The sequence below is a fragment of the Phyllostomus discolor genome, chromosome 1 (assembly GCF_004126475.2).
Source record: "Phyllostomus discolor isolate MPI-MPIP mPhyDis1 chromosome 1, mPhyDis1.pri.v3, whole genome shotgun sequence".
In the NCBI taxonomy this organism is placed as follows: Eukaryota; Metazoa; Chordata; class Mammalia; order Chiroptera; family Phyllostomidae; genus Phyllostomus; species Phyllostomus discolor.
The window spans coordinates 109,734,260-109,749,297 of NC_040903.2; the positions used below are offsets into that span (position 1 = coordinate 109,734,260).

The 15,038-nt window shown below is 38.2% G+C and overlaps 1 pseudogene; it reads right to left on the bottom strand.

The window, feature by feature from the left end:
• Positions 1-9,422: 9,422 nt before the first annotated feature.
• LOC114491454 lies at positions 9,423-14,058 on the bottom strand (annotated as a pseudogene).
• Positions 14,059-15,038: the final 980 nt, after the last annotated feature.

Here is a 15,038-nt window from a genome sequence, read left to right on the forward strand (position 1 = left end):
GGCCAAGGGCAATATATTATAACTGAGAGGACCCCCTACTGGGCTCGATTGTCTGTCACCTTATGGGAAAGACATCTCTCAATGCCAGAGATTTGTGGAAAGGAAAGGAAATGTTTATTTAATGCTATACAGACTTAAAGTAGTGACCTAACGTCTTCATTAAAATATCAAAGTCCCTTAGGATACCCACAACAGTCCACAGTGCTTCTCTTCCCCCCTGCCCTAATTCAGGGTACCATAACTCCCGAAAAGAAGCAAACGCCGTGTTTCAGGCTCCTGGTACCATCAGCTGTGTCCAGGCAGGATCTCCAATTAATCCAAAGCCATGCTTCAGGCTGTCTGGCAAGAGTTCTTTTACCCTCCTTCCAGGCAAAGTCTCTCCTGCTTCCCAGGCCACAAGGTCAAAGGGAGCACCCCAAAGCCTCGTGGTCCTCTTCTACCAAAGCTGCAGGGGTCTGCACTCTGGCAAAACCATGTGGATCTCTCCATAAGGCTGCGGGTGTGGGGGCCAGGGGTCGCCACTCTGCCAAAGCTGAGTGGCAATTCTCTGCTAAAGCCACATGGTAGTTCTCCCTACTAAGGCTGCAGTGGTCCCCACTCTGGCAAAACCTCGTGGTTCTCTTCCCTAATGGCTGCTGTGTCTGGGTTTAAATCCCCATGTCAGTCTTCCTCTGTACCCCCACTTCTGACTCCTACTACAATCAGTTACACCTGCCAGCATTCCTGTATTATTCCAAGTTTACTGGGCTGCCATCCTGAGTCTGGGTAGGGGTGGCCCCATGTCATGGAGCCAGCCAATCTTCTCCAAGCTCCCGTGCAGGCACTGTAACTCAGGGGACTTGCCCCCTAGTCACATCTTGGGGGGAAGTCCCTTTCCATCCCCCTGGCCCAGAGCATGGCCACAGCTATTTAGCATATCTAAGAGACCAGCCAAAGGCTATAGATATATTAAATGGCCATGCCATGGATTAGCTGCAAAGCTGTGGCTGTATAAAATAGCCCTGCAGGTTCCCACACCATGTGTCCCTTCCCCCAACTCACACCTGTGGGGAAAGGGGTGAGGATATCTCATATGCCTTTCTAATATTTCCTAGACACCTTGAGTGCTGGAGCCCATTCCAAATCCCTATTTGGGGCCCCCCTCTTGGCTGCACCCTGTATCAAATTCCCAAGTGAAATCACTTGACAGCTGTTTGGGATTCTCTGACTCCAAAACCCCAGGGCATCTCAGTCCAGGCAGCCAATGGGATTCCCCACCAAATACCCAGACTTACCGGGAAGTCCCAAAGTCTGACCCGGATCAGATCAGAGTCGCCAAAACTATCTTTGCCAAACCAGGCCAGTTTCAGAATACCCCTCTCAGAGGCACTATCTTACAGAAAAGCAGAAGTCTGCAACTCAGCATTCCCTATCACAGTTAGCTGCAAACATCCCTTATGAATCTGGTTGGCTAAACACATCCCTGCAGCTCTGTCAGCTCTGCCTGTCTTCTGGAATCTGGGTCCCCCAGCCCCCACTGCACCGCCAGCTCTGGGGGCTCACTGGACTTCTAATTTTCAGACCTCCTCTCTCTTACTCCAGACCTGTGGCTGTCCTCTTTTAGCCCTAATTTAAATCCTTGGCCTGGAACTTCCTGTGTGACCTCCTATCTGGCCCTTCCTACGGTTTGTTAGTGTCCACCATTTTTGCCAGTTCCCCTGTATCTTTTACCTTCTTTTGGCTGCCATCTTTAGTCAGGGCAAAAGGCCGCAGGAACTCATGAATATCCAGGGTGGCCATCTGCCCCCTGCCTCTAAGGCAGGCACAGTATAAACTTCCTGCTCCAGCTGTGTCAGAAGCCACTGAATGTTCTCAGTCACTTACACAGTTCGCCCTGGATGGCAACCCTCTTCCCTTCAGGAAGGCATTGATATTAACATGCCATTGTTATGCAATGTATCTTAAACACTTTATCATCCATTTCCCCCTTCCCCCAGTCAAGGACTATGGGGGTTCACGTATTTTCAGAGGACCCTTGCTTTGCACCGGGTTATACCATGGCCTTTCCACAGCATCTGCTAGTCAAGTTCACTGTGAAAGTTGTCCCATTTATGAAGATCTGAAAACAAGTTTGCTTTTGACCATTAGGTCTGTTCTGTTTACTGATTGAAGGAGGCAGTAGTGCACCAAGGGAAGCTGGAATTTTCAGTTTTTCTATTTTATAACTTCTCAGCTATAAATGGAGCCTTTCTCTTCTATTTGTATTCAAAGTTAAATAGAAGTCACCGTGGTGATAACGTGAAAGAACTGGAAGGAGGAGTTGCCATTGACGGAACCAAAGTTCTGCACCCTGAAGCTGTTTTGGGGGATGTTGATTTTAAGGTGTTTACAGAAACAAAGACACAGAAACGAAGGACTCAGAACCTTTGACACCTCCCTCCTTTCCTGCTCATGAGAGTCAGGAAGGAGATTTCAGGATGCTGCCTTAGCCTAATTTTAAGTACGGTAAACTGGAGGGCTTCCCCCTGGTGCCTGTCAGCTAAATACTCACTGTGTCTCATTGTTTCTGAGTCATCTAGTAAGGATTTTCCTGGCTTATGTACCTCTCTTTCTTAAATACCTGTAAATCATCCATTCCCCACTCCTTTCTCCGTTGTCCCCCAAAAGATTTGGACAAAGGAGGAAACAACTACCTAATGTTGCCTCACTGTCTTTGGTATTTTTGTGGATTCATTATGTCTTTGTGAATTCTCCACGTTCTTGTATTAAACTTTGATTTTCTCCTGTTAATTTGGTTATTGGCCCAGCCAGAAGAACTTAGAAGGTGGGAGGAAAAATAATAATATTTTTTAAGTCCTTACACTATAAACAAACCCTGGGGTGGCACATAGTTGAGGTTAAGTATTGTGACTTGACTTTCTTTCCTCTTTTCTTTTTTAATGTTGATTTGCTTTTAGTTAAGCTGGTTTCTTGTTTGTTATGTGTTTGTATATATATACACATATTAAGACAGGATTCCATCCCCTTATTCCCTGGAAAAATTGTTGGTAATAAATTGGAGGGTGTATTTTAAATAACCAGGAGGAAACCCTTTCCAAAAGCCAAAATGGTGAAAAGCAAAGTTACTACTTATAAGCAGTTTAAAAATAGTCACACTTAACCTCTTCTGGGAATAATACAATCATTGAATGAGTGATAGGAAGTAAAAATTTCTTTTGTGATGAAAGATTTCAAACATATACAGAGTAAAATAATGCTCCCTCGTATATATAAACTTAAAATGTTTTTAATTTTGTAGCACTTGTCTCATCAAACTTTTTTTATGTTGAAGTATTTTAGGCAGCTCTGCAGGTGTTCAACATCATGTCATTTCACTTCTTCCTTTTGAAAGATTGTGGACATTATCTCATAACCAAATGTCGTGGTCATACCTAATAAAATCAAGCATACTAATTGCTGTGCATAATATGCAGTCCACATTCACATTTCCCCATTTATTTCACAAATGTGTAGTCTTCTCTGCAAACAACAGCTATGACACCTTTAAACTTTCCTGTTCCAAGTCTCTTGGGAACTGATAATACTGCTCTGAAGGTCTAGGTGGGTAGGGTATCCACATGAAGCCACTGGAAAGGGTATACTTTAAAACTGCCTTTCTGGGGCTTCTTTCTTTGTAACTGCTGAGTGAGCCATGGGGCCAAGTGTGACACCTCAACTCTGAAAGCACAATTACTTTTCTTTGTAAATGACCAGTTCTCAAGCTTTCAGCAAAGTTAGAAAAGATGAAAAGTGCAGAGTCACAAGTGTCACAGAGCTACAAGCAGACCCTGGATATCATCAGGGTCACCATCATGCTTTGAGAGAATTAGTCCTTATACAAAATTTAACATTCTGCAGGACCTGTGTGTTTTTGGAAACTAGGAGACCTTAGAAACAGAGAAAGCCACTAGGGAATGTTGTTCAGGGATTACACTTTGCTGATCTTTCTAATCCTCTCCATTCTAAATGCAAACAGGATGTAAAAAAGCACCTCAGAATAAAGCAGGCCTGGCATTCAGTAGGATTCAAGTAAGGGTGATTTAACAAGCAAACATTTTAATGTATCAGTCTGGTGGAAGATGGAAATGGCACTCTCATTGATATGGTGGTTCTGATTAGGACCAGGAAGGAGTTGAGTGGATATCAGAAAACAAAACAAACCCAAGCAACATTTGTTATTGATAATGGGTAAGCAACATCATATGTGTATATTAACAATGGTCTGCATTGTGTTAGGTTGATTTGGTATAAATTTACTGAAACCTAAGTAAGTATAGTTTAAGCTCAGGGTTTAATTGAATCTTTTTAAAACTTCAGTATGCTAATAACCTTACTGGAGAAAAATGTTCCTAACAAGATTTTGAAATAAATACTTACAGTTTATTGTTTATTTTCTATCTATTGTTCCTTATTTTTACATATTCCTTCCACAACTCTTCTTCATTGCCCTAATTTAACTTTTCTTTAAAAATATATTTTATTGATTATGCTATTAGAGTTTTCCTATTTTTTCTCCACTTTATTCCCCTCTGCCCTGTTCCCCGACTTCCAGCCATCACTCCCCCACCTTAGTTTATGTCCATGGGTCGTCCATATAAGTTCTTTGGCTTCTACATTTCCTATACATATTGTAACCTCTCCCTGTGTATTTTGTATCTACCATTTATGCTTCTTATTTCCTGAATCTTCTCCTTCATTCTTCTCCTTCCCCCTCCCTGCTGATAACCCTCCATGTGATCTCAATTTCTGTGATTCTGTACCTGTTCTAGTTGTTTGCTTAGTTTGTTTTTGGTTTTTTAGGTTCAGTTGTTGATAGTTGAGAGTTTGTTGTCATTTTACTGTCGGTATTTTTGATTTTCTTCTTTTCCTTAGATAAGTCCCTTTAGCATTTCATATAATAAGGGCTTGGTGATGATGAACTCCTTTAACTTGACCTTATCTAGGAAGCACTTCATCTGCCCTTCCACTCTAAATGATAGCTTTGCTGGTTAGAGTAATCTTGGATGTAGGTCCTTGCCTTTCATGATTTTGAATACTTCTTTCCAGCTCCTTCTTGCCTGTAAGGTTTCTCTTGAGAAATCATCTTACAGTCTTATGGGAACTCCCTTGTTGGTAACTGTCTCCTTGTCTCTTGCTGCTTTTAAGATTTTCTCCTTATCTTCAGTCTTGGGTAATGTAATTGTGATGTGCCTTGGTGTGTTCCTCCTTGTTCCAACTTTTTGGGACTCTCTGAGCTTCCTGGACTTCCTTCCTAGAAGTCTATTTCATTTGCCAGATTGGGGAAATTCTCCATTATGTTTTAAAATAAGTTTTCAATTTCTTGCTCTGTATCTTCTCCTTCTGGCACCCCTATGATTCAAATGTTGGAACATTTAAAATTCTCCTGGATGTTCCTAAGCCTCTCCTCATTTTTTTTGAATTCTTATTTCTTCATTCTGTTCTGGTTGAATGTTTATTTCTTCCTTCTGGTCCAAAACGTTGATTTGAGTTCCCTTTTCTTTCCCTTCACTGTTGATTCCCTGTACATTTTCCTTTATTTCACTTTTCATACCCTTTTCTTTTTCCCCTATTTTGTGACCATACTCAGCTATTTCTGTGAGCATCCTGTTTACCATTGTTTTGAACTCTGCATCTGATAGGTTGACTATCTCTTCATTGCTTAGTTGTATTTTTTCTGGAGCTTTGATCTGTTCTCTCATTTGGGCCATATTTTTTGGCCTGGGTATACCTGTTACATAGTAAGGTGTGGAGCCTTAGGTATTCACCATGGTGGGGCTATCCATCTCACTGTGTTTTGACACTTTATGTTGGGGAGGTGGCTAAGAGGGACTAATGCCTCTTGCCCAGCTCTTGGCTTGCTTTCAGTCACTTCCCCCACTACCCACAAGCAAATTGGGCCCTTCTGGTGCTGATTTCCAGGTGGGTGGGCTTGTGTATGTTCTAGGACCCTATGGGTCTATCCAACGAACTCTCCTGTGAGGCTGGGAATTTCTCCTGCTGCCTTAACCCACACAGGTTTTTTTCAGTCAGAGGTTTTGAGGCTTTATTTCCCTGCTCTGGAGCCCTGGGTTTTGTGTGGTCTGTCTTGCTCCCCAGTTGTTCCTCCTGGTTTATCTGCATGCAAATGTGGGACCATCCGCTCCACCAGTCACCACCTTGCCTGGTCCTCTAGCCACCATCCTGCCACAAGTCCTCTCCACCCCAGCTGCCCATCTCCACCCCTCCTACTGGTCTGGAGGAACGGTTCTTCTTTAACTCCTTGATTGTCAGACCTCTATACAGTTCGATTTTCTGATAGTTCTGGTTATTATTTTTGTTTTTAAATTTGTTGTTGTCCTTCTTTTAGTTGTGTGAGGAGGTAAAGTATATCTATCTATGCCTTCATCTTGGCCAGAAGTCTGATTTAACGTTTTAAACAGGATATTGTATTCACTTAGAATTATATCTAAAAATGAATGAAAGTGGGAAGAAATAATAAAACAGTGAATTTTATTCAATAACTTTTAAATCTGCACTGTATGTTGTTCCTTAGTCAACTAATCAAGAAAATGTACTGCTTTGAAATGTACAAGAACTCAAGAATGAGTTCCTGAAGGTAATTCAAGGTTTGAGGGACATGAGTAAAAGTAATTGAGAACTGTTAATATTAGTGACCATTTTTTTCAGTTTGGACAAGAACGTGTTAATACACCTGTACTCATATTTTGATAATTTTGTATTTAATAGCTAATAGATGTCTTTCAAGATTAGTTTTTGGCTTTAGAATGCACTCTATGTTTTCATCTCAGTGTATTAAGGGTGATGATACTTTGCTTTGAATGAAATTTGTTGTTTCAAAGGTAATTTCAACAGGTATAAAGCAATAAAAGTCAAATTTCAGAAAAAGATTTTTATGTTATACTTATAATCACAGACCAGTGCATCCAACTGTATTCTTTTGTTTTCTGTCATTTGTAATGATTTTTCTATTAGGTTTGAGTACTTTTTGATTTTAAAGTTCTTAGTTTTAGTAATGGGTAGTTTTTCACTAGTGGTAATGGATGATAACTGGGTATAAACACAGTTATTCTTTTTATCCTTTTCTTGGATTTTTTCTAGTAAAAGTAGGCTGGTAGGGGGGATATAGGGGAGCTATTGCTTAGGGGGTAGAGTTTCAGGTTTGTAAGATGAATATACTTACTACTGAACTGTATACTGATAAGTGATTAAGATGGTAAATTTTATGTTAGGTATTTTTTTACCACAATAAAAATAAAATAGCAACACAAGAGTAAACAGGACATTGGAACATGAAAAATGGAAATATTTTTGTAGTTTCTTTTTTGAATAAGATTCAGAGATTATTTACTTTGCCTTATTTTTTGTTACTACAGCCTTTGTAAACCCTGTGTCATTAAAGGAATTACACTTGGAAAGCACAGGCATTGGGAAATTTTTACTTCATTGATTAATTGTGACGACAACATCTTAATAACACTTTTCAGAAATGTGAATTTTTCGAACCCTATCAGAGATAAGACTCTAGTTGTTCTCCAAAAAGTCATGGGAAAGAAAAGCCTGTTTGTAATATTAAATACATTAAAAGAGACGATATCAGCTGAACACAAGGCAAGCAGAAACAGTTAAGGAAAAATAGGTAGGTATATCCTATGCAGCAGTAGACCTCTATTTTGGTAGATTTAATGAATATTTTAATGTAATTAAAAATTAATATAAGATTAACTTAAATTAACAATAATAAAAATAACAAAATTGATCATTTATTGAATAATCAGTATTTTCCAGGCAATGTTGTAAATGCTTTACACATATTGACTCAGTCCTTTCAAAAACTTAATAGGAAACTATTATTTTCATTTCCTTTGTGTTTGAGGAAACTAAGGCACAGAGAGGCTGAATAACTTGTCACAGGTCACAGAGTGAGTAAAAGGTTAGATCCCAGGAATCTGGCTTCAGATTTCATTAAGCAATCTTTATTACTTATAATACATTGATACTTGGTGTTGAAACAGACCATTTCAGAGGGCATTACCTGGGAGAAGCCATAGTCAGCAAAAAGTAATAATATGTGCTACATACAGTTACCATGTAGACCTGTGTACCTATAGTAGCATGAATACTATATGTACACAGTGACACTGTTACTCCTTCACTATTTAATAGCAGATAATATCATTTCATATTTAGATCTCAACTCAGCTTCTGACCTTAGGAGTGTGAAAGAGCATGGAAAACTTTTTTTTTTTCATTTTCATGTATTAGTAATTGTGTCCATATAATTCTTGGCACCAATAGCCATTCTATATGTTGAACTATATAATTTTGGGACCAAGAATACAAGAGCACCCAGAGCTTTAGAATTATGTCTATGAGATGATGAAAAAATCAGCGTTTTCCTGGCAAGAGGCCAGTTAATTATCATATTCATCCAGCTTGAGGAATTATTGTATTCACCAAATTTGAGGCCATTGTTATTTACTATTTTTTGTGTGTGGTAAAAAAATGAATGAAATCTGCATTCTTAACAAGTGTAAGTATACAGCTCGGTAGTGTTAAGTATGTTCACATTATTGTGAAACAGATCTCCAGAGCTTTCTGATCTTGCAAATCTAAAACTCTACACATTAAACAACCACCTTCTTTTTACCCCTTCAGCCCCTGGTAGCCACCATTGTACCTCTGTCTCTATGAATTTGACTACTTTTAGATACTTCATGTAAGTGGAATTATCAATATTTGTCTTTTTGAGACTGGCTTATTTCACCTAGAGTAATGTCCAGGTTCATAGCTTGTGATAGAATTTCCTTCTTTTTTAAGGCTGAATAATACTTTGTGTGTATGTACCACATTTTGTTTACTATGACTACTTTTAAGGTTGCCTTTGCCAAGTCAGTACTCTTTAGGACTTATACCAAGTAACTGATAGAAAAAATAAGACAGATTTACTTATGTGAATTATAGTTGGCTTCCTAACTGCTCCTAAAAGTTGATTTCTGTCAGAAATAAAGATTAACATGAAGTTTGGGTAATAGGTGGTTTTAGGCATTCATGCTATGGTTTCTGGCTTTTGGCATGTACATTTCCTATTTATTAGAAATTATATGTATTATTTTTCAAGAGTAGTTTTGATATCCACTGTTTGCCATTATATCTGCTGGGTAAATGCCATTTTGGCTTAGGACATCATTGCAACTTACTTCACTATGCGCATTTGCTACTTGGAAATACATTTGGCTAGTGAATTACAGTCAGTTTTAGTTTTAGTCTTATGAAACCAAATCTAAGATTGATTTTTTTTTACAGAGTGCTGTGTTTTATTCACTGATAAGCTAAAAGTTTGTTTCTAGATGTTTCTTTCTCTTGAACACTTCATTTGTTTTATTAGTAAGCAGAGCTTTCCCTGTAAGGGGTAACTTCACCTAGTCCTCAGACTTAGATCCATCTTCATCTTTACTAATCTGGTAGTAACAAAGTTTGTAAGTCTCCTTGTCAGATGCAACCACAGGAAGCCAATCACGAAGACTGTTCTTCTTAAGGTATTTCTTGGTAAGATATTTCAAGTATCTTTTAGAGAACTTTTAAAATCACAGAAACAACTGTGATTTTATTCTTGAGGTGTTCAAAGTGAACAATATTATCAAGATCTCCAGTTTTTCCATTGATTTTAACCTTCCGTAAAAATTGTTTGAAATTTCCAGAATCCGAAGTTTTGTCTTCTACTGGATGAGGAAGGTCCAAACTAAACTTTCAGATTGTCCTCTTTGGCTCTTGACTTTCAATGCTATTTTGCAGTTAATCTATGCATTCAGAATGTAAGATTGATTTTTAAATGTTCTAAAGCTAAAAGAGTTTTGACTTCTATAAAAATCATGTTCATTTTTATAATACTTTTTCAAAGATTTTATTTATTTTATTTTAGTTTTTTAGAGAGGGAGAAAGAGAGAGAAACATCAATATGTGCTTTTACTTCTTCTATGCCCCAAACTAGGGACCTGGCCCACAACCCAGGAATGTGTCCTCACTGGGAATTGAACTTGAGACATTTTGGTTCACAGGTTGACACTCAATCCACTGAGCCACACCAGTCAGGGCCATTTTTATAATACTTTTTAAATGTATTATGATAAGTGAAACACAAATCAATGGGTAAGAATATAAGATGATGCTCCAACTACTATAAATATTACATACTATAAGAATTAGCTAGGAAAAAATTAGCTAGAGCATTGTTTTTCAAAGCAACTCCTAACTTTAATATGTCCTCAACTGATCAACACTGCTTATTGGAAGTATTATCAAAATAGACTCTATTAAGAATGACTTGATTCTGATACTTGCTTTGCTTTCAAGAGAGTGATTTTTTAAAAGAGACATACTATTTAGCTATTTATATTTATAATACCAGAAACAGCAATCTATTCCACCCTCAATTTTAATTCAATATAGATTTCAGATCATACTTATTTATGCTCTACAGACACAAAATGGATGTGGGGGAACAACATCCCGTGTAGTTCTCTTTAGAATTTTGAGAGCAGTTTAAAAAATATCACTCATGCGTGGCTAACTTTGTTTTCAAGAAATATTTTCAATTGATATTCTCAAGGTAAAATTAAGTAAAATTTGCTTTGGCTTGCGTGACTCAGTAGATTGAGTGCTGGCCTGTGAACTGAAAGGTCTCTGATTCAGTTCCCAGTCAGGACACATGCCTGGGTTGCATTTCAGGTCCCCAGTAGAGGGTGAGCAAGAGGCAACCACACACTGATGTTTCTCTCACAGTGATGTTTTTCTCTCTTTCTTCTCTCCCTCCCTTCCCTGCTCTCTACAAATAAATAAATAAAATCTTTTAAAAAATAAAATTAAGTAAAATTTAACTGCATTGATTTTGAAATTTTTTAGTAACAGTGTTAAAAAAAAAAACCTCATTGGGAAAGAAAGCTACTAAAGGACACTAAAATAAGACCAAGCCTATATTTTTAAATTTTGTGTTTATCTTCATTTAGCATAATTAAATAAGACTTTAAAAAATCAAGTAAAATATTTTGCATCTTTAAGTGTTCACATTTATAATAATATTTTTCTGTTTGCAACCTTAAAATGTTTGGAATATTCTCTAAACACTCTTTTTCTGTAGAAGAGACAGACTTCTTTGCGAATCCTGACTTAACACACAGAAATCAAGATGGTTGTCCAACTTATTCCTCAGAGTATTACTAGATTTTTGTTGTAGTCTTTGAAATTAAAACAGTTTATAGTATCTTGGTTTGATTTCTCAGGAAGCAGAGTTAATAGTAAAGTCTGTTTATATTGTGAATTTGCAAATTTTCATTCTTCATTAACTGACTTGAGTGCAGCCCAGTACATGTGACATTTGCATATATACTGTGACATCATAAACCCCACAGCAAGGAACCTGGCTTTGGACTAAAGCTAATCTGCTAGGTGTTAAAATGCTGTGTTACACGTTACAAGGTTTTCCTAGTTATAAATGTCATTATTAGGATTTATTTTCAAATTGCAAAGCCAAGTAAGGCTGTCACTTGTGGCATCGTAACTTACTTCTTCAGATCAGCTACTGTCTGTATTGAGGTTTTCGGTGGATGTGGTGGCATCAGCATAATCTATGTTTCAGGCATCCCATAGAAGAGGATTATTCAGGGGATTCAGGGGAGCTGGAAAAAAAGGTAAATTATGTGTCTTATGAGTACATTCTACACACTTTTAGAGCCTCCTACAAAAAGGTATAAATTATGAAATACAAAATACATCCATTTAATAATAATTGGTTTTGAGCAGGTACCTACCTGATTGTTGGACTGTGGTAAATATACTCATAGGTCTTCCTATGGCTTTTTCCCTCTCTTCATTTAGACTTTTTGTGCAAATGTCCCCTCTGACAAGAAGCTTTCACATTGAGTGTATCCTAAAGAGCTTCCTTCTACCTTCCCTTGTCATTCTCTGATTATTTGCCTTGCTCTATTTTTTTGAGAATTTAGCACCACCCCAAATTATGTATTTGTTCTTCATCTGTTTTCTGTCCCCTCCTGATCTAGGAGACCAGAGACTTCTCCTTGCTCACTGTTGTACCCTCACTGTCTAGGCCAGTCATGGCATCCCCTTGGTCTCTGTGAGACTTTTGCTTATTAGAAAATATTCTAATATTCACCCTTGGAGTGAATATTTGATGTTTATAAGACATTTTCTATTTCTTCAGTATAGACATTTTAGTTCAAGTGAACTGAATTTTGTCTCTGTAACAGTGCTGTCTTTTAGGAAAGAATTAGTTCTCATCTCTTTCCAGAGCTGCTTTAGAATTCTATTTGTACATTGTAAATAAAATAACTAAAATGCTCTATAGATTATGCTTTGTCAATATTTTCTCAGATATTTATTTTCTGTCTGAGCTTTAACCCACACATGAGTCCCACAATTTTTCTTGCCTGTTAAACATTTCACCTTGCTGCCCTTGCATTGCTTTCAGCCTAGCCCTACCTAAAACTGAGTCTACTGCCTTACCCCAAACAAAAAGATGCTTCTTTAAAATTTGCCCATTTTGCCATTGCAGCCATCATGCATCTTCAGTCATTGTCTGTGTTTCTTCCATGCCTTCTGTGTAGCATGCTTCAAGGGTGCATATATTCAGTTGTGGCCCATGTGATTAGTATAATAATAAAATAATGCTAAGATGTTAAAGGTAGGGAACCAAGTGAATTTTTTTTTCTTATGAGTAATGGTGAAATTTAGCCTGTTAACTCTACTGACACAATTATTGAAGGCTTAATGCCAGTCACTTTTGACAGTGGGAATATAGAAGGGTTGTCAGGCTCTGTAGATCTAAGGGTTTTTGTTTTTTATTTTGTTTTTGTTTTTTAAGGATACATCTGAATTCTGACTCTAGGGTATGTCACTTGTGCTGGTGCTTAGCCTTTATTTTAGTAGTTTAGTGACAGTGTTATCTCATGAGTTTTTGCATGCCCAGAATTTGGATGTAGGGAAGTTTCATCATATAGCTTATCCCCAGAATTTTAGGAATACAATTTTATATTAGTGGGTATAGCTCCTTTAAAAGAGCATTAAAACAACTTAAAGCATGACTTGTACTTATTAAAACCCATGACACTTTGTTGAGTTGTTCTTCAGTCCTTCAAAATACTAATTTCTGCCTTCAGCTTTTGGCTCAGAGGAAGCGCAGGTGTAACTTTCTTTGGTCATCTAGAACCAAGGTTCATCCAATACCAGTGGCTTCCACCATGCCACCAAAGTTTGACCCCAGTGAGATCAAAGTTATATCCCTGTGGTGCACCAGTGGAGGCCCCCAAGATTGAGCTGGTGGGCCTGTCTCCAAACAAGGTTGGTGATGGCATTGCCAAAGCAACTGGCGACTGGAAGGGTCTGAGGGTTACAGTGAAACTCACCATTCAGAACAGACAGGCCCAGATTGAGGTAGAGCCTTCTGCCTCTGCCCTTATCATTAAACCCCTCAAAGAACCACCACGAGACATAAACAAGCAGGAAAATCATTAAGCACAGTGGAAATATCACTTTTGATGAAATCATCAACAGTACCCAACAAATGCAGCACTGATCTTTAGAGAACTCTCTGGAACCACTAAAGAGACCCTGGGGACAGCCCAGTCTGTGGGCAGCGATGTCAATGACCACCACCCTCATGACATCATAGATGACATCAACAGTGGTGCAGTGGAATGCCTCGGTAGTTAAGAACTGCAAAGGAAAATATTTCAGTTAAAGATCATTTGACAACCAAAAAAATAGAAAGAACAAATTTAATTTCTTTGAAGCTGGGCCATCTGCCCACAGAAAGTGAATGTGGGCAGTACCTGCTGTCTCACAGCAGCCTAGTCTGTAAGAATATTTGTGGTACTCTTGGGTATAATTTATATAATATTTTGCTCAGTCTCTGACATATGAACCCTCTGTCAAGGTTACTGGAGGTGGTGATTTGGCTGTGGAGCTGACATTACAGTCTGCCTCAGTGTCCTGCTCTTGAAGCTGTGAACCAGGGCCTCGAGCCCCCATGAGGAGTGAGCAACAGTTTTCAAAGTGTGTGCACCAAAACCCAGGGGTGGTTGAGGCCCCTTTCTGGAGGTTTGGGAGGATAAAAATACTTTCACAATATGCTAAGATCTCTTCTCCTTTTTCTCTGTGTTGTCATTTGCATTAATGGTGCAAAAACAATGGGGGGTAAACTGAGGTACCTTAGCAGGAATCAAATCAGTGGCACCAAACTGGATGGTAGTCATTATTTTCTTCACTGCCATTCACTTGCAGTGAAGAAAATTTTTCAGGAATATTCTTGATGAAACAGTAAATATTACCAATTGTATTAAGTCTTGACCCTTAAGTACATGTTGTTTTAATATTTTCTGAGTTATGAAATTAGGACATTCACTGGGAGCATTTCTGCTGCATATGAAGACCGATGGCATTCTTGTGGGGGGAAAAAAACAGTACTTGAGTTATTATTTGAATGGCAAGATGAACTAGCAAAGTTTTTTCTACAGGACATCACTTTTCTCAAAAGAATGACTAATAACCAAACTGTGGCTATTCAAACTTATTTGATAAAACATTTTATCAAATGAATGAATTTGTCACTTCAAGGAAAACAGTTGACAGTTTACATTGCCAATGATGAAATGCCACCATTTAAGCAGAAGTTCTGAATTTTGGAAAACCTCTGTCTACCACTTTGAGCTTGATAGCCTCCAATATTTGTAGTTTTGTGATGAGGTTTGTTGTTTTTAATGAATGTGCTTTTCGGATGGTGTATAGTGAAATACAGCCTTTTTTGTGATTATTGAGGCAAAGAATAACTATGATTTTCATCAGTATAGAGTCAAGGCATAAGTTTGCATCTGGAGTAATTCTATAATATCATGTCGAATGTTTCATTTATTAAAAAAATAATTCACTGTATTGCTCTGTCTAGGGTAGCTCAGTGGGTTGAGTGCCAGCCTGTGAACCAAAGGGTTGCTGGTTCAGTTTCCAATCAGGGA